Below are 18,817 nucleotides of genomic sequence, written 5' to 3'. Positions count from 1 at the left end.
ATGTCTACAGAAGCAGTTGAGCTTGTTAACATATATGGCAGTTTTTTTATACAGTTCAGCCACTTCACTTACCTAAGAGTTGGAGGATTTAAAGGTGAACCCTTTAGACTGCCTAGGTACATTTCTGACTCCTGCATTTTGATCAAAGTTTCTAGACAACTTGCTTGTGTCGCAAAAGATATTGGTGGGGACTCTGACACAAGTGGGATTTTTTCCATTATTTTAGGCCATTATAGTTGTAGGTAAGTCTCTGATGCACTAAATCTTCAATTGGAATTTAAAAGGTTTCATTTGAAGACCTTTATGAAAAGGGATAACTTTGATAGTAAGGATTTTATTGCTCAGCATGTGAAGAAGATGGTACCTAATCAACATGTTCTTTAGTTGGAGGATTATTGGGAGGGTTCCCAGGATGAATTTGAAGTACGGAGAAGGAGTTGGTCCAGATTAACTTTGAAACAAATTCATGACATGAAATTGCCAATGGATACCTCGAGTGTCGCCACCGATGATGAAGACATACTTGATTTAAAGTTTATGAAGCAGGTCCATGATGAACCACTTTTGGAAGTGGATTGGAGCAAGAAGATGGGGGATAGTATTCAGATACACACCTTCAGTGTAATGTGCAGGATGAAAAATTGGCTTAGGTGTTGTCATTTTCATCCGACACGAGCAACCAGTTCAAGAAGCAAAAATGGAAAGAGGAGTACCGCAAGTAAAACTTTTGTTTTGACTAACATTCCCGTTTCTGATGTAGGAAAAGGATAGGCAAGGATTAAAGAAGAGAAACTTGACACCGAGGTTGATCTTTCTATTGTTGGTTGAGTGACCAGGTCAAGGTTCAAGAAGAGTTTCCAGCCACCGGCTTCTCATCTCATTCTGGATTTGGACGCAGAAGAAACACTGTGCAAGATGGCATCCCCTATTTCCGAAGTAGACAAGGTTTCAATTGACATAGATACTATTTTCCAGGACCCAGGGACACTCAAAATCCAGTCTCATATAGACCATGCCACACCACCATCCTCAGCAGGATTTCCACCCATGCCTTCAAAAGAACTAACTTTAGCACCAAAATGGTTAAGTGATTCAATCACTAGGAAAAGGAATGTGGTTCCAATTTTAGTATCAATGGAGGACGCTGCGAGTAAATGTCTGGGAAGGTCTACAAAGCCCAAAAAGTTAAAAACAAAGGCTATGATTGATTTTGATGAGAGCACGAAGCATTGGACTACAGACATTACTAGACCCAAGTCCAACAAAGATGTTGCTACGACTTCAGAAGCAGACTACATTGTTGAACGAATTGATTTGGGGGTCGAAACCAGAGCCGTAGATGTGAAGCATCTGGAGACTTCGACTAAACAAATTATCTCCTGTACTTGGAAGGATGAGAGAGACAAGGCTAAGTTGAAACAAAGTTTAACACAAATGGCCCAGTATATTCATGCTTTGCAGAACAGCCCATGACCACTATCCCAACATTCAGGACCATTTAGTCCAAAATCACCTAGCAATCAAAAAATTTTGGATGAAGTTCAACGAAATAGAATGATTGCCAAGGTTTTCTCAGAATGGCTCACCTCGATCATGCATTAGGCAACTAATTACATAATGGATTTGGTCTAGATTTTCAAAGAAGCCAATGAGGTCACCAAAGCATTGGACTCCAACTTGGTCTCGTGGCAGAAGGAGAAATCTAAGTGGGCTGTGATTTCAAAACAGATGCGTGATATTCAATGTTATGGTCTTATGAACTTTCTTGCTAAGAATCAAGTGTCAGGATTAAATGAGGATGTAATATTTATTTGTAAGGAGAGTATTGAGTGGTGCAACCAAATTATTGAATAGGATTATAATGAGTGAGCCAGTCTGCGTGGCGAATTAATGGCCTTAAGGGTGACCATGCAGAAGGACTTACACTATGTGGATGTCCAATTACTTAAAGAAGATAGAGAAACCCTGGAAGACACTATGGAGATGATTAACCAGTTTAGCAGCCACATTAGACAAATCAAGATGGAGAAATCCTTGTCCATGGAAGACTTTACGAGGATCTCTAAAGTGGAATCGATGCTCACTGTTTGTCTCGATCACTTGGATTCCCACAAAGATAAAGTGCAGATGGTGAAGAGAAAGAAGGAGGTCTGGAAGCAGAGAGTAATTCATATTAGTTTGCCACACATAATTGTAATCGAGGAGTTTTCAAAAGTGCATCGAGAGTGGAGTGCGGCAAAGGCGGTGATGGTGTCTATTCAAGACACCAACCCGAGCGATCACATTGGAACTGAACAGGCTGCATGGCTAGCACTACTGGCAATTGTTTGCCAGCAAGTCTAGTTATTTTCCTTAGTTTCGGTTATACAGTTAGGGTTGCTTTCCATTAACTCTTATGAGTTAATTTTACTTTGGTTAAAAGGAACTATTGGGTTTGGTGACCTATAAATATGTTTTGTAATGACTTTGAAAAGGTTCACTAAGTTTTTGAAAAGACTATCTTTAAGATTGGCTAAAAACATTTTGTATATGTAGAAAGTGGATGACCATCGATGAGTGCAAAATCTTGTTAACACCTATTTTTGGTTTCAAATCTATGTTTGATATTTGAAGTTTGATTTCTATGTAAATCTATTTCAAATAAGGGGTTGTTATACTTTCTATGTGTGCAGAAAACTATTGGCAAATTTCATCTTTATAACCTTTTCATTTTGTTTTAGTGTTCGTATGAAGTCTGTCGGCTTTATATAAAAAGTTATATATGGATCAGTGCTTGCATTCATTTTTTATTGACTGGTGTATGCAATTGCCTTTAAGTTCTTTCTGGTGAAAAGCTTTCAATTGATTGTATGTAATTTGGAGCCGAATGAATATTTACTAGAGGGAGTTGTACCTTAATTCAGAGGTTAATCAATATTATGATTTTCCAACTGTTTGGTAAAAGTTTGTCTGCCTTTCTATGACCCACAGTGCTTTAAGATTACACAAATAAGGAAAGACAAATCTATTTACCAACAGACGCGAACCCACAAATTTTCCTATCAGTGAGTTTGACATATTGTTTATATTATGATCCAGAACCAAATCAGGGATAGAGATAGCAAACTTTCCACTGGTGGGATCAAAAATATTCTTGATAGGAGGTAAAGAGGATTTACCAAATGGTTTTGTTCCAAAAAGGGATGACCATTTTCTAGATTCTTTTCCATTCTCCAAGGTCTCTTCACGTGGGCTGGACCCCCCACTAGACCCCTCCCCTGAAAACCCAGAACCCACTTTCTTCTCTAGAAGAGTACCACCAATCTGTGGAATGTCAACGGTCTTTAGAATGTCTAGAGGCTTGTCCTTCTCTCCCATAGGACCAGCTCCTTCATTTTGGCCGCTCCCACCATTGGAACTAGAGTTCTTGCCTTTCAGAGAATTTAAATTTTGAATTCCCCCATTTCTGCTTCCTACTCCTCCCAGCTGCATTTTTTTCTTAACATTCTAAGAAGAAGTATCCGACAAGAAAGCTCTTGTCTTTCGCATTGACAACTCCAATAATATCATATTAAGTTAAGAAGGTAAATTTTATCTATTTATTCAAACAACATTAAAATAAAATAATGTTACTACCAGACATAACATATAAATATATATCTACACATAATCTCTAGAATACATAATACAATCAGATTTAAGTTATGCAAATTATGGTAATATTGCAAATTCTTATAAGGAATAACAAACTGATTATAATGAAATGACAATAAGTGGTTAATGCTGATACAATGTAACACTAATAGGAAACTTTGATGAAAATCTAATACACATCACTGTTGAAATTACCCCTGTCTCATATAACCCTATGTTGGCTAGCCCCCACCATAATTAGAAGATCCTAATTACTATTGTCCTAAACCTTGCATTGACTGTCACAATTTGACAGTGAGTTGAGTTAGTCCATTAGCAAGATTGGGAAAGAGTTTGTTATTGAGTTTGGTGTTGGTGGAAGGTTTAAGGAGGTACACTAGGCATGAAATGACTCTTCTTGTCCCTCATGTGAATGTGCTCCTCTTGAAGCACTATGGCATGGATGACCCTTCCTTCCATTTCCTACACCCTATTTTCTAATCCATACCTCATAACCTTTACCTCACTTCCTATCATTATTACCTTCCATCTACCTTTCATATCCCCTCTCTTAACCTCCTTCACTTTCCTACATCCTATCCTAAACCTTAACCTCATACACATTTACTTTTACTTCACCTACCTAACCCCATTCCATCATTCACATCCTTTTATCTCCCCCCATTCACTTTCCTACCTTCCAAACCCCTAACATATCCTAACTTACTCTTTCACCATTACATCCTTCATCACTTACCTCCCTATCTTATCCTAACCCGCACCTCATAACCTTATACCTCTCAACATCCATTTTATACCACCTTCCTATCATAGTACACTTATCCTTCCTTCCAAACAACCGATAAAAAATGGCACTCGATCACTACATAGTGGTCTGATGGTCCTGCAACAGGGAGTTTCTATCATAGCCATATATACCAACATCCATACCCAAGGCAAGCTCCTCAACTAGAGCCTATGTTCAGGCCACTTCCAACGAATGTCAGATACAAGAGTGGCACAATCTATGTTCTTCCCTATTTGATCACACAGGTTTAGGTCATCCCGCTCCTTAATTAGGGTTTTCCCTAAGAGGTTATGCCTATAAAGAGGATAATTGATCATTTTATTTGATCAACCATCCAAATCAATATTATTTATCTCTTTTTCTACCAGAAAATGAATATGAGCTAGGGAAAAAAAATTGTGAGCAGGAAAATTCATTATAATAAAGATAACCGGATCTTGGTGGCACCACAATCTAGAACTGTTTCCCTCCTTGTAATGCCCAATTTTTTTGTGAATATGGTAGAGGTCAACGGGACGAAGAGGTGAGATTAATGTTTATCAAATGACGGTCTTTTTTTTTTTTTTAAGTAATGCCCGCAGTCATCGGAATTTCGATGAACGCAAGCACTTTTTCAAAAAAACACAAATTTCATTGCCAATTTCTTCTCCATCAAAACCAAATGTTGAATTATCGTCGGAATTCTGACGAATGAGGGCATTTTTTCAAAAAAATTTCAAATTTGGTCACAATATGCCTTCTTTGTCAGAAACCTTCATCGGAATTTTAGGCCAAATGTATTAGTGTGATTTGTGAGTATGTGGCATGGTGAGTTTGATTATTTAGCTTATTTAATTTGTTTAAATTGTGATTTATTGACTATAGTAATCGATTAATTATTTAATATATTTAATTATGATTTATTGATTTAGAATGGATTGAGTGTTTAATTTATTCAATTATTGTGATTTAGTAATCATTTAATAATAATTTATGGTTTAATTAGTGGCAGTATTATTTTAATTTATTATGATTAACGATTTTTTATTATTTAATTATTCTCATGATCGAATTTAAATTAATGTTTAATTGAGATTTTATTTAATAATTAATGTCTTTAGTGATTTGATTTATTGAGTTATTTAACTATTTCGCCTTATTGATTTTATTTATTTATTTGTGATTTTTAACTTTATTTAATTATTTTTTTGTTTATTTTAATTACTTTATTTATTTAATGTTGAAATTTAATCTTTATTTAATTATTATGGGTTGATTATTTGGATGATTTTAATAATAGTGATATTTTGAGAAATTAGAAATAATAAAAATATTAAGGGTAAGTAATAAACAATTACCCTACTCGTTATATTATAATGTTTTAATAATGCTTTGATTATTTTGATATATATATATATATATTACATAGTTGTAGAGGGAAAAATATTTCAAAATGAAATATTTCTATTGGCGGATTTGAAGGCTAGGGTTTTTCATTTTTCTCTTTGGTTTGTATATGCTTGTCATGAATTTCATTTGGCTTCTTTTGCACTTATTTCTCTGCGGGCATTTTGGAAAATTTGGGGGATTTTGGCTCTACGATTTGTGGATTGGAGTTTTGTGCTGGAAGTGGTTTGTGTTGTAGCTGGCAGCAGTGGACAAGTTCTTCACCAGAGCTTCTCTTCCATAACACGGGAAAGAGGTTGGCCTCTTGTTTTTTCCCTTTTGTACTTCTCTCTGATTCTATTGTTGTGTGTTTTCCTTGTGCCTGAAATTGCTTGTGAACTCAGGGTAGAATGAGTAGTTTACTTCCTAAATGAGCCTTGCAAATGAATATGAAATGAAAATACTAGTTGTTTGGAATCTATGTTTGTAAAATATCAGACTTTCGTTGTCTTCCTTGAATTTGGTATTGCAACTCTCTGTCAAACCCATTTTATAAATTATGGAATTGTAATTTTGTCTAATGTTATTACATTATTTCTTTTATAGTTAGGGGAAATTTGTTTACAACACCCTTATTTCAAATGGGGTTGTTGGCTATGTGTCTCCCCATACCTTATTTATTTTTCCAGCACCTTATACTTACCTTGTTGCCCCCTTTTATTTTTTGTTTTCCATTGTATTTTGTTCTACCCACACTGTGGGTTTGGTGCACAACACCACCCATGACATGGTGGAGTGTTGTTGCACCACCCATGTCATGGTGGACCATTGTTGCACCACCCATATCGTGGTGGACTACTGTTGCACCACCCATGTTGTGGTGGGTGCATAACACTCCCCGATGACATGGAGGGTGCAGCAACACTACCCATGTCCTGGTGGTCCCTAGCACCACCCACGACATGGTGGGTGTTGCATCACCTCCCATATCATGGAGGGTGTAAGCATCACCCCATGACATGGTGAGTGTAGTTGCACCACCATGTTGTGGTGGGTGCAACAAAACCACCATGATGTTGTGGGTTCTCAACACCACAATTCATATGTCATGATCTACGGCATATAGCCCCTTTTTCTTGGTGATATACTTGCCTAGTATGCAGTGTGCATATTATCTAGTATTCTCCCGTCGATGGGTAACCATGAAAAATGGGGTTGCCCATTCCACGAGTTTGTTATTATATTGTTGTTTATCATATCCTAGTTTGAATAGGGAATTGTTGAACCAAAACACCCATTTCAATGGGCATGAAAGTAAATCTGTACAATTAGGATTGTGTTATTCATATAATGCTTTATTAGATATTAGATTGTATTTTTAGATTTGTCGTAATGTAAGTCCCTATCACTGGGCGATAGAAAGTTAAGTATATGGAGTGTTGTAGCTATTTGGTAATTATGTTTTGTTGTGTGAGTCTATGCATCATGTTGTCTATAAGCTCTAGATGTGAAATGCAAAGTCTAGTTATGGTTTTGGATGAAGCCCATGAGTCATAGCGCGGGACAAGCGTAAAGAAATGCTGCCCCATTTATTTTTTCTATCATCTTTTGGGGATGCCATTTTATGTATGATGTTATACTATGTTTTGGTACCAGAGGTTGTCTTGCGTATGTTGTGTTTAGATTTATTTTAATTTCAGTTTTGACGTCATTTCTTGGATGTAAGATTTGTATTGTTATTTGGATATGTCTCATGATGTTTTGCCATGGGAGTTGGTTTATTTATGCTGCTGATTTTTAAGGATAGCAAGTGTGAAGACCTTGTTGAGTTTATATTTATTTTGTTGCAGTTGTTATTATGATTTGAGTTACGTACTTCATTGGTCAAAAGGCTCATTTCTCTTGTATATTGATGTTCAACTTTCATGAGTATGTGTCTATGCATGATTTGGCGTTGTATGATGTTGCATTTCAGATTTATTTATTTGACTTAAAGCCTCTTGTAATGCTGATTTTGGGTCCATGTAAGGGAGTGGGATCCTTTGCGATACTTGGGGTCACAAGAGATGGACTATCATGAGGTTCCTTGTAAGGATGCATGAAGTCTAGATCTCTTGGGTGTAAGGGAGTTTACCTTCTTTTAATTAAGTGATAACTAATAAATGCATGGGAATGGGTAGCTAGATAATTAAAAAGATAATAATTGATAGTACCTCGTGACTCGGTCCTAGGGAGGATGTTTTAGGCTGAGCATGAGAAGACCGTGGAGATGGTAAACCAATCTCCCTTAGTCTCTCATAGGTTGAGATGGATCTACATGCCCTTAGGCTAGAGCCTTGTTTTGGTACAACATGTGATGACACTCCCTTATACATGTGATTTCCTTGTGTTTTACACTCACATTTATGCCTTGATGTGTCGGCCTCTGGGAGTTATCTTGGTTGTGATTGCATTGGTATTTGGTCCATGTGTATGGAAGTCTTTATTGGTGTTAGTCCCTTTGGTTTTAAGCATAAACCTAGATGTAGTGTGTGTGTTGGGATCTAGCAGCATCTCCTAGCTCGAGGGGTGGTTCCTTGTAGGTTCCACATTGGTCAGGTGGTTGGAGATTTTTTCCATTGGGGTTTTTCCCTTCTTATTGATATGCTTCTTGTGTGTGGACTTGTATATCTCTACGTGATGGCTATGGATTATATAGAGCATATTTATCTATTAAAATTTCTTGACATATGAGTTATGATGATATGTAATAGTGTAGGAACCATTTGAAAGGATGAGTAAACCTCATGTACATAAGATTATGTAATAGTAGCATGTAGTGCATTCATGATACACATTACACTTAGGTATTTAATGGAGTTCATCCTTTGGTTTGTTATATAATGGTTCATATTTATCATTATTTTGGAAATGGTTATGCCACTTTTTGGGCAGCATTATAATCATGTAAAAAAGTATAGACTCTTGGTTATGCATCATTAGGACAACTTTGTAAAACATGTATATAAGACCCAAACACTTGTGCTGTAAATTGTCATATGTTGTAACGTACTCAGCAAGTTGTATCGTATGTGTTTATAATGTAAATAGCTTTGGGCAACAAGTTAAACATTTATGTGTCATTATAATGACATGTAATGGATAATTATACATATAGTTAGATCCATGTTTTAATGTAGAAAGGATGTATTTGTTTACTCTCCTCATGTTATGCTCAATTTACGTAAAGAGCCTTTATATGGGAATGATGTACTTTCATGTATATGTGGATGGAATGTAGTTAGAGGTTAAATCATGTTCTTGAGACTCTAAGACATATATAGTGACTATTATCAAATACCTTGTCAAGCCATAAATGTTAGAGCAATGAAACATGTCATACACAATAGTAGCATTAGCTAGAATCATAGAAACTAAATCATTCATGAGGCTGTAATCTATAATAAATCTTAGAAGTCTGAAAATGTATAGAGACACAATTGATTATGAATTCATTAGTAACATGGCTGCAAACAAACATTCTATGCGTGGATGATGCAATAATCATTAAGGAGCATAAGTGGTTATGTATGCTTTAATTAGGTGGCAGCAATAAAACATTACATCATCACAACAACCTATGGATTAGGTGCATATCAACTCTCAACTCTAGATGGTGAACCTTTGGATGATCCTATCAACAACATGCACCTTCACAGGTTTTACACATAGCTCTTTAGAATATCCTAATTCAAAAATACAAAAAAATCATAAAAATACAAAAAAAAAATAAAAAATCATAAAATACAAAAAAAAAATCATAAAATATCAAAAATACAAAAAATCATAAAAATAAAAAATTGTTACTTGGTGAAAACCTAGCAAACAGCCACCTTGTGACACAAAAAAATTAAAACAAAAAAAAAAGTAAAGAAAAAACATTTTGTCCAATGGTGAAAACCACTTTGGTGGTGCCCTGGGAAAGTACCATGGTGAAAACCGGGTCACTAGCGCCATGTGTAGGGGCATTGCTCCTCCCTCCTTCAGGATTCCATCTCATCCTTTCACTTTGCACACACTCACAACCTATTCATTCATAACAAACTTACCCATTCTCATCATGGCTTGTTATTGATCTACCTAAGATTGGTTAGCCATTCATAATAAACCTCCCTTTTCACCCCTTTCCATCCATAATAAATCAGATCCTATCTATGGCTAAGACAAATCCTACATCTAGTGATGGGTGTGGAACTGAGAGCATCACATGTTTTCAGGAGTACAGTTTTTTCCAGTCTTCTTCGGTCTATCTGCACACAATCCGCAATAAAGCAACTTTTGCATCACAATCCGTAATAAAGTTTCATCTTCTCCGTAATAAAGTATCAGTTGCATGGATTCAGTCAGTTTCACATGAGACACAACAGCAAAAATGGGCTTCAACAAATCAAATCTTTCAACAGACTCAGGCAACATTATGGTTCAATGATATCTATCATTTTGTGAAAGTAAACATTGTGACCACAATCAAATAGACTTATACAAGTGACAAGAGACACTAAACTTGAGGACTACAGTGGATGTTGGTGTCGAGTTTTGGTTTTCTTTTGATTTTTATTTTTTTGGTGACATGTCTTTTAGCTTTTCTAGGATGTCTCTAACTAGAGATTTTATCTCTAGGATGTCATTGACTAGAAAGGCAAGGATGGGGTATCGTCACCTATTTTTCTTTGCTATCTGTGGATTGTCTCTTAGTAATGCTATGACTTGTCCAAGGATATGAGGACACTATGAGTCTAGTGTGAACTAGGGCATTCCTTGTTTGAAACTATCTTATCTCCATGCAAACAGGTATAATGACTTTTTGGGTCGAACATATGTCTCGATTGTCATAACCTATTTGCCATAATAAAGCTCAATGATGATAATCACACAAGAAGCTCTTTCACTTTCATATCTTCTATCTTCCATCCCCCTTTCTTGATTGACCCCCATCATCCTTCTTGAGTCCATGCAACCTACTATCACATGACTGAGTATGACACACCAAAAATATTTGCATTTCATGTAGTTTGCACCTGCATCATCTCATGTTAGCATATCTCATTTCATACATAAATATAGATATCACAATTGAATCACATCCTGCACACAACACATATTAGCACCTTTTACATTCTTATCATATTCATCTACATGTCATACATCCACATTTGCATATGCATAAAACATATAAAACATAAAAGAACCAAAATATTGCATGTCATCATGTACATATTTGCATCCATATCATAAGCATCACATAGAAACATACATCATAAGACATATAGAAGCATCACATAGGTACACATGCATATAACTACTGCAAAGATGAATAATCTCATATATATATAATCATAAGTGTCATGATACAATGATGCCAAAATCATATGGCTACAATCACCCGAAGGTGTCATCATATAAAATGGTACAAAACTAATAAATAGGGAGCCCTCTAAGGCTATGATGAACTCCCTCCCTTGGAGCCTCCTGACCTCGATGGAGTCTAAGCCCTAGAAGGATCCACCCCATGATCATCTCTCCTGCCCCCTCTATCTGGTGGTGGTGTAGGACCCATGACCCCACCACTAGATGCATGTCTCTTGTCCCTCCCTTTGGTGGTCGTCGATGTCCACGATGGTCTACAAAAGCTCCTAGCCCACTGCTCTAGTGGTACTGCTCCATAGTATAGGTCTCTCTAGTAGCCTATCTCCTCCCCAGCCCATAGAACATAGGCATATCTAGCTCCTATGTCTTCTATTGCCTGTCTCTCTGCCCTCAGTGTTGTCTCAGCCTTTGTATAATGTTGGATAGCCTAATCCCTCTCCCGCTCAGTATCCCTTAGCTGTCTCCTGAGCCTATCCCTCTCCTGCTTGAGATCCTAGATCTCATCTGCCTATCCCTAGCAGATCTCCCTCAACTCCATCAACTCATCCTCCTCCTCTCCCCCCTCACCCTGTGGTTTCTCTTGTGGCTGCCCCTGGCCCTATCCCTGTACTTGTATGGGACCCTGTGCTGCTGGCACCTATAAAGGCAATCCACCTCTGCCCCTCACCATGTGAGCCTACCGAGCCTGCCTCTCCTCTCCACCTTCCCTCCATGGAGCCACTCTCCTCTCTCCTACTATACCTAGCCTCCTCTGCCAGCCTCTACCTCTGCCATCTCCATCATCATGCCCATCTCCTCTGCCATCTCCATCTATTAGCTCCCCTAGATCTGTCAACCATGGAAATGGATTCTCTACCTAGTATGCAATATACTCTACATCCATCCCTACATCCTCTATCTCTGGCCACATATCCCAAGGCAAGGACACCATCTCTACCAACTGCATCACTGCCTGATCATAAGACAACAATGGCTTGAAGTGCACCTGATCTCTCACTGTCCGAGCATACATCCTGAAACCCCATGGAATCCATTGTATCCTATCGAACTGCCTGCCCAGCCTATCCACCAACTGCCTCTCAAGAACATATAGCATCCACCCAATCAGATATCTACTCCTAAACACATATGGAAGCTCCACTACGTCATCCTCCCACTCCTTGCACTCTCGGTATGACCTCCATACTATAGTGTCAATCTCATCAATGACCCTGCACTAGTACTCTAATCTTCCAATTTGTGGCTGAGATGTAATCATGTCATACAGATGTACAAAACTGTGCCCATGGCCCCTACCTCTGAAATGAATTGGTCGTGTCACCAACAGATGCTCATATGCCCACACCTATAGTAATGTAACTTCGTAGCCTAATCCTGCTGATCCATGGTATACAAACTAATGAAGCTCATAATACAAATGTGCTTGCAGACATGGTCCCCATGCAAATTGGGTATGTTGTGTCACCATTGTCTCTAGTGTACTCCCTCAGCTCACAGCCAATCCTCGTGTCTCCCTATCCGGACAAAGGAACCCACTAATCATTCCTACCAGTACTATTGGTAGTGCTAATCTTGTCCATGTCATGGTATCCCAAGCCACGTGTCCAGCCCTCATCTCTAGTCCCAGATCCTAAAACACTCATCTCAGTGCATCCCTGTCTCTGTCTCGATCATATGGTACTAACTCCCCATTGATCGGTATCCTCAATATCAAATATATATCCTCCAAGGTGACTATCATCTCAGCCATAACCAAATGAAAAGTACAAGTCTCTGAGTGCCATCTCTCAGCCAGCGTAGTCAACAACCCCATGTTCACCTGAAACTTAGGCACATACAAAATATGATGCAGGCCCATAAGCCTAAATTGTTGCTCTCTCCTTGACTGTCAGCTCTACTCGCAAACTTTGAGTCGACGGGAATCTCTCTCATGACTCCAGCATAGGTAGGTCCTCCCACAGTCAAGCAAATCATCTGTGTCAATCATAGTGGCATTCCCTGTTCATCACAAAATGCCGCTTTTTATCCTAGTGTTTATGGTATTCTATCCTAGTGACACTCACTGTTCATCACAAAGTGTTGTTGTTTATCCTAGTGGTACTCTCTGTTCATCACAAAGTTCTATGTGTTTTTGCACTCCCTATTCATCAAAAAGTGATGCTCTTTTTAGTACTCCTTGTTCATCACAAAGTACTATGTCTTGGTACCCCCTGTTCATCACAAAGTGCCTCGATCTATCCTATCCTAGGGCCTCTTCTTGAGTGTATCCTCTTTAGTAGTTTCCTAATTGGCAACATATGTTCTATCATAGAATTGTCAATCCTAGCCCTGTTTTCTATCCTAGTCTTCCTTAGAGGACCTTCTTGAGTGTATCCTCTCAGCAACTTATCTAATCGATAGCGCATGTTCATCACAGAACTGCCGATTCGGCCTAGAAGACATAAATGCACATTTATGACATAAACATGCTTACATACTGCACATACGCGTCTTCTCTACACAAACACACCTGACATACATAGACGTGCCTCTACTCTGCATAGATGCACACATATAGCATAAACGTGCTTGCACACTATAGATGCACTCACATTTGACATAAATGCATTTGCATTCATAGATGCGCCTGGCACAAACATAGACACGCCTAGCCAACCCAGACATGCCTGGCACTAGCACAGATGCGCCTTAGCATTTTTTGACCCCACTTGACATATCTAAAATTCATTAAATGTGCCACCTAACATGCATTTATGACAACATTTCATGTGACAAAGTACAAGGAGGTTTTGTGGCACTCACTGGCTCTCCTGCATTTGCTGGCCTCTGAAATCGGCGAACATGATCGAATTTGTGCACCAATGCCATCGTTGTTGATTGCTTCTGCTCTATTCTTTCTCTGCACTTTGATCTCTTGGATGTGTGGACGACAATAAGGATGTTTTCCCTCATAGTCTATCTTATAGACTACCCTAGCCCTCATTTCCCGAGTCAGTCTTCTTTATCCCGTGACTCTGTCACTCTATCCTATCCAACCAGTCTTTTTTTAGCCTTTGTTTCCTATCAAGAGATTGTCTGTGATCTTTCTAGACATTTTTGTCCAATCTCTCGAGGGGGCATATCATTCCCATCTTGGGGCAACTTTATATCAGTTCATCTTATCTTCTTTGAAACAACGCGACAAGTTGCATTGTCTCAAAGAGGGGCAAAATGTAGACACCTAAAATTGTCTTGTCTAATTAAATAAATATCTTTATTTATTTAATTATTTAAGCCTAATTCTTCTATTAATTAAATAAATCTTTATTTATTTAATTAATTCATTTATCCTCTTCTAGCCTTATTTCTCATTTAAATAAATACATTTATTTATTTAAATTATCCTTGTCATAAATTAAATAAATATTTAATTTATTTAATTGATCCCACTTCTTCTGTTAATTAAATGAATCTTTATTTATTTAATTAACTCATTATCCTTTTCTACCCATGACACATGTCATTCATCTCTTAATTCATACACTACCTACCCTCTCATTATTTTCTTTTTTTCTCTACCTACCCTCTAATCCTAGCCGACCATTTATCTTTTACACCTCTTAATGTTATCCCTCCATTTCTTATAGTGTCTTATATATAGGAGATGCTTCCTTCATTATCAACCCTGATCAGTTGAATACCCGACTACTCTATGCTTTCAAGCTTTCATATGCGATCAGACCTACTTGCAACCACATTTCCGTTCTTTTTTGAGCTCTTGTGCACACATAAAATCAGAGAGCAAATATATCAAGCAAGATCAATGGAGATAGGAAGAATGGAGATTCAAACCCTATTGGACATGTAATGGTATAATCTTTGTGATTTCATTTGATTTGCATTGTCTTAGGTAATCTTCATATATTATGGTGGATCTTCATTGTTGTTAGGCTAGGGTTTTGTGGTTGAATTCATTTAGTATTTCAATATTGTTGTTATCCATTTTTGGCTATAAAGCACCAAGAAACCCTCATTTTGTACTCACTAAGCATTCAAATGATCAGAGAGCACAAAATTGAGAAAGGCATTCTAAGGTTAAGCTGTGAAGTGATTTTCAAGCATTCAAAATTTAGATTTAGAGGTATTTATCTTTGAAATGGCTTCCTCATCTTTTGTTCCAGAGTTTATTTTGAACCCTACCATTGTGGAAAATTTTAAACATCCTAGACCCGTATTCAATATTATCCCCGAGATTGTGAAAGAAGATGATTATATAGGAGCTTTTTCGAAAATCCCTAAGGGTGTAGCATTTACAGAAGACCCTAGAATTTACATACATCGCAACATAGAAAACCTCGGGACTAAGGAGTTGAAGAAAATGTTTAATGAGGTCATTTATGATGAAAATGGAGTAATCAAACCCGAACATAAGATTGTGAAAAATCTAGGTTTAGAGATTCTGAACATTCTTGAATTTCCTAAGGAAGTTGTCAGACTTGTATTGAGAAGAGTTCATGGAGAATTCATGTGGTTAAAATCAATTTGCAAAATAACCAGGGAAGCAATTAAGGAAGTTACTAGTTTACCTTCAACCGGTAGTAGGCTTGATAAAACCAAGAAGATTCCTAACAAAGGAGTTATGGATTTAACCAGAGCAATATCTGATAATAGGTCACTTGGAGTAAATGATATTAAGGACATAAATGTAAGATATGTGAGTATGGTACTAGGTTACAAAGCTACTCATGCAAATAGACTAAATTCTATCTCTAGCCTATGTATTCATAGTGCATATGAGATGGTACACAATAATTCTAAGATTGATGCGTGTGAATGGATTAAAGATGAATCAATTGACAACCCGAAGAAGATTAAGGGTGACAAGAAAGGTACTTTCCATTTTGGAAACCTTCTAGTATGTCTAATTCTCTGCTTTACCAAGGAGATACCCGACATAGGTCACAAGGATTTTGGTTATGACATTCCGGTAGGAAAATAGATACAAGATTATTTCACCGATATGGGCACTGACAGTGTTAAGAACATTTCAGACTATTTCAAAAAATTCCAATCTAAGATGAGAGCAAGAGAGAGACTACCACAAAGCATAGTTGATAAATATGACAAGGAAATCTGCTTTGTTATTAAGAGAGATGAAACTTGGATGGAAGCAACAAGTCCTAGAACTATTTGGGTTACGAAGATGGGATATGAGGTAGACTTATCTATTTTGGAAACTTATGCTAAAGCTCTACTTGATGCACCAAGGGAGCCTTCTAAGGAATTCTTTGGAAATGCAAAAACCATAGAGAGTAAAGTGTCTATGTAGAAAAGGACTAAGAGAAGAGAAAAGTTCATTAGAGATGCCTCCAAGAAGGTAAAGGAAATCAATGAAAATGTCATGAACATCAGTGGTATATCGGCAAGTGAACTTGAAGGAGTACAACCTGAAGCACATGTTTCATCAGTTGTAACATCTTCCGACACTGACAATGGTAAGACTGTTGAGTTTAAAAGAGTACAAAGGAAGAGAAAACCCTCACTAGTACCCTCTCCTTCACCTAAGAAAACCAAGACACTAAGGAAGAAACAACATGTAGTTAGGGTATCGAAGAACAAACTTACACCTAAGAAGAAACAGACACTGGTTATCCCCGCATTGAATGATTTACTGAGTGAGATAATAGAGGAAGGTAATTTGTCTAATGTAAGAAAATGGTATAACACTTCAAATGATATTGATAGAAATACCATTTAGGAAAGCATTGTTTTAGACTTGGATATATATAAGAAAGTCTTGATAAAAGTGATTGATGAGCTACCAAATGATCTCTGCATGAGACTAGAAGCAAAAGGGCTATTAGTGATGGAATAAGATAAGAAATTGAAAGTTGAAGCACTCTTGGTTGTTCATCCAATAAACTCCAAGGAAGAAATTGATGAACTTATCTCTGAAGCTAACTGATATGTATTTGTTAGTGGACATCGACAAGTAAGCCTGATGGCTAGAAGGGTAAAAGAGATTGTAGAGGAGACTACAAATAAATGGGAAATATTATTCATAGAGAAGGAAAAGCAAGAGGAAAATAGCAGACCTAAAAAGACATTTAAAGTATATCAGAAAGACAAGGACAAGGGTAAAGGAAAAATTGGTGGTATTCCAAACATAAAGGTTACAGATAACCTTCCACCACCTCCTTTGGATACACCACTGGTACACTCAAAAGATCCATTGGCTACTGATAATGAAGGTATAACACATGATAATACTAACCCTGAGTCTAAGATACTCTTTACAATGAATGTGGATACTCAAGAGGTAAACATTGTCGTGGATAAAGATAATTTAGAGGTTAAGGCAGACAAAGTTGATAATAGCAAAATTTTAGAGAAACCGGCACAAATAGTTGACTCTCAGGAAATTGAGATTCCAACCCAAACAGAGCAACCGACAGAGACTGAAAAACCTATAGAAGACAAAGGTACTAGCATAGGGCCACTGGAGACTGAGAATCCGATAGTAGAACTTTTAGAGAAACAAACAGAGGCAGAGGTTCATGTTGAGATTGAAAAATTGGTAGTTACAGAGACACTGAAATAGACAGAGAAACCATTAAAGGTTGAGGTACAAACATAGACAGATCTACCAGAGGAAAATGAAAGAAAAATGGATACATCTGATGGAAGTAAAGAGGATATAGTTAAGGTGATTGGTTAGACATCTGTTGAGATGAAATCTACAGCTGGACCAAGTACATCTACAAGTGAATTCAGACCTACCAATATTACATAAGTACTTTTGGATTCTATAAAGAGGATAACTGACTACAATACATTGGCTTTTAAGGCAATTGATAACACTTTACCTATTCTTAAGATGATTGCACCAAATTGTAACATAGATCACGTTAAGGATTCTTTAGGTAAATTGGACACATTGTCCAAATTCATTTCTGATAATGTTATAACTATAGACAAGGTGAATGAGGATATCATAATGGAGAGAGTTGAAAAAGAGAAAAACACATTCTTTGAAAACACAATAAAGAAATGTACCAATCATGCGGATACACTTTTACCACCACTCAATTCTACAATTTTGGAGTATAAGGAGCTATACAGGGAAGCATGTAAACCTCACTGTTTGACTGAGGACATTAATAAGGAGATCAAGAAGACACAAAAAGAAATTGATGACATTGCAGATAATATTATAGGTTCATCTAGACTCATATCAGTTTTTGAACAGGAAATGAGTCTTTGAGGAGAAATCAGAAAAACTTGAGAAAGAGAAGGCAAGGATAAAGTCTAATGCTCGGGAACTAAAAGATAAACTTGGTCTGAGGTTGGATAATCTAATTACTCAGAGAACTAAATTGTCTAAGGCAATAGTACAAGGAGAACAATCATCGAAGCAATAGATGCACTATCTCACCAATATGATCCAGCAAACTAAGGCAACTTTAGATGACGGCAACAAATTTATGCAGAGACTGAATATGTTTTTGGTGGACATCTTTCATATTGTAACCAACCAGTTACAAACCATGAGGTAGCATTTTTGTACTCTTTTGATGACATCCTTTGTCATTTATGTCAAAGGGGGAGTAGTGGAGGGAAAACCACATGCACTAAGGAGATCACTTG

The sequence above is a fragment of the Cryptomeria japonica genome, chromosome 10 (genome assembly GCF_030272615.1).
Source record: "Cryptomeria japonica chromosome 10, Sugi_1.0, whole genome shotgun sequence".
Taxonomy (NCBI): domain Eukaryota; kingdom Viridiplantae; phylum Streptophyta; class Pinopsida; order Cupressales; family Cupressaceae; genus Cryptomeria; species Cryptomeria japonica.
This window is presented reverse-complemented; position numbering follows the sequence as displayed.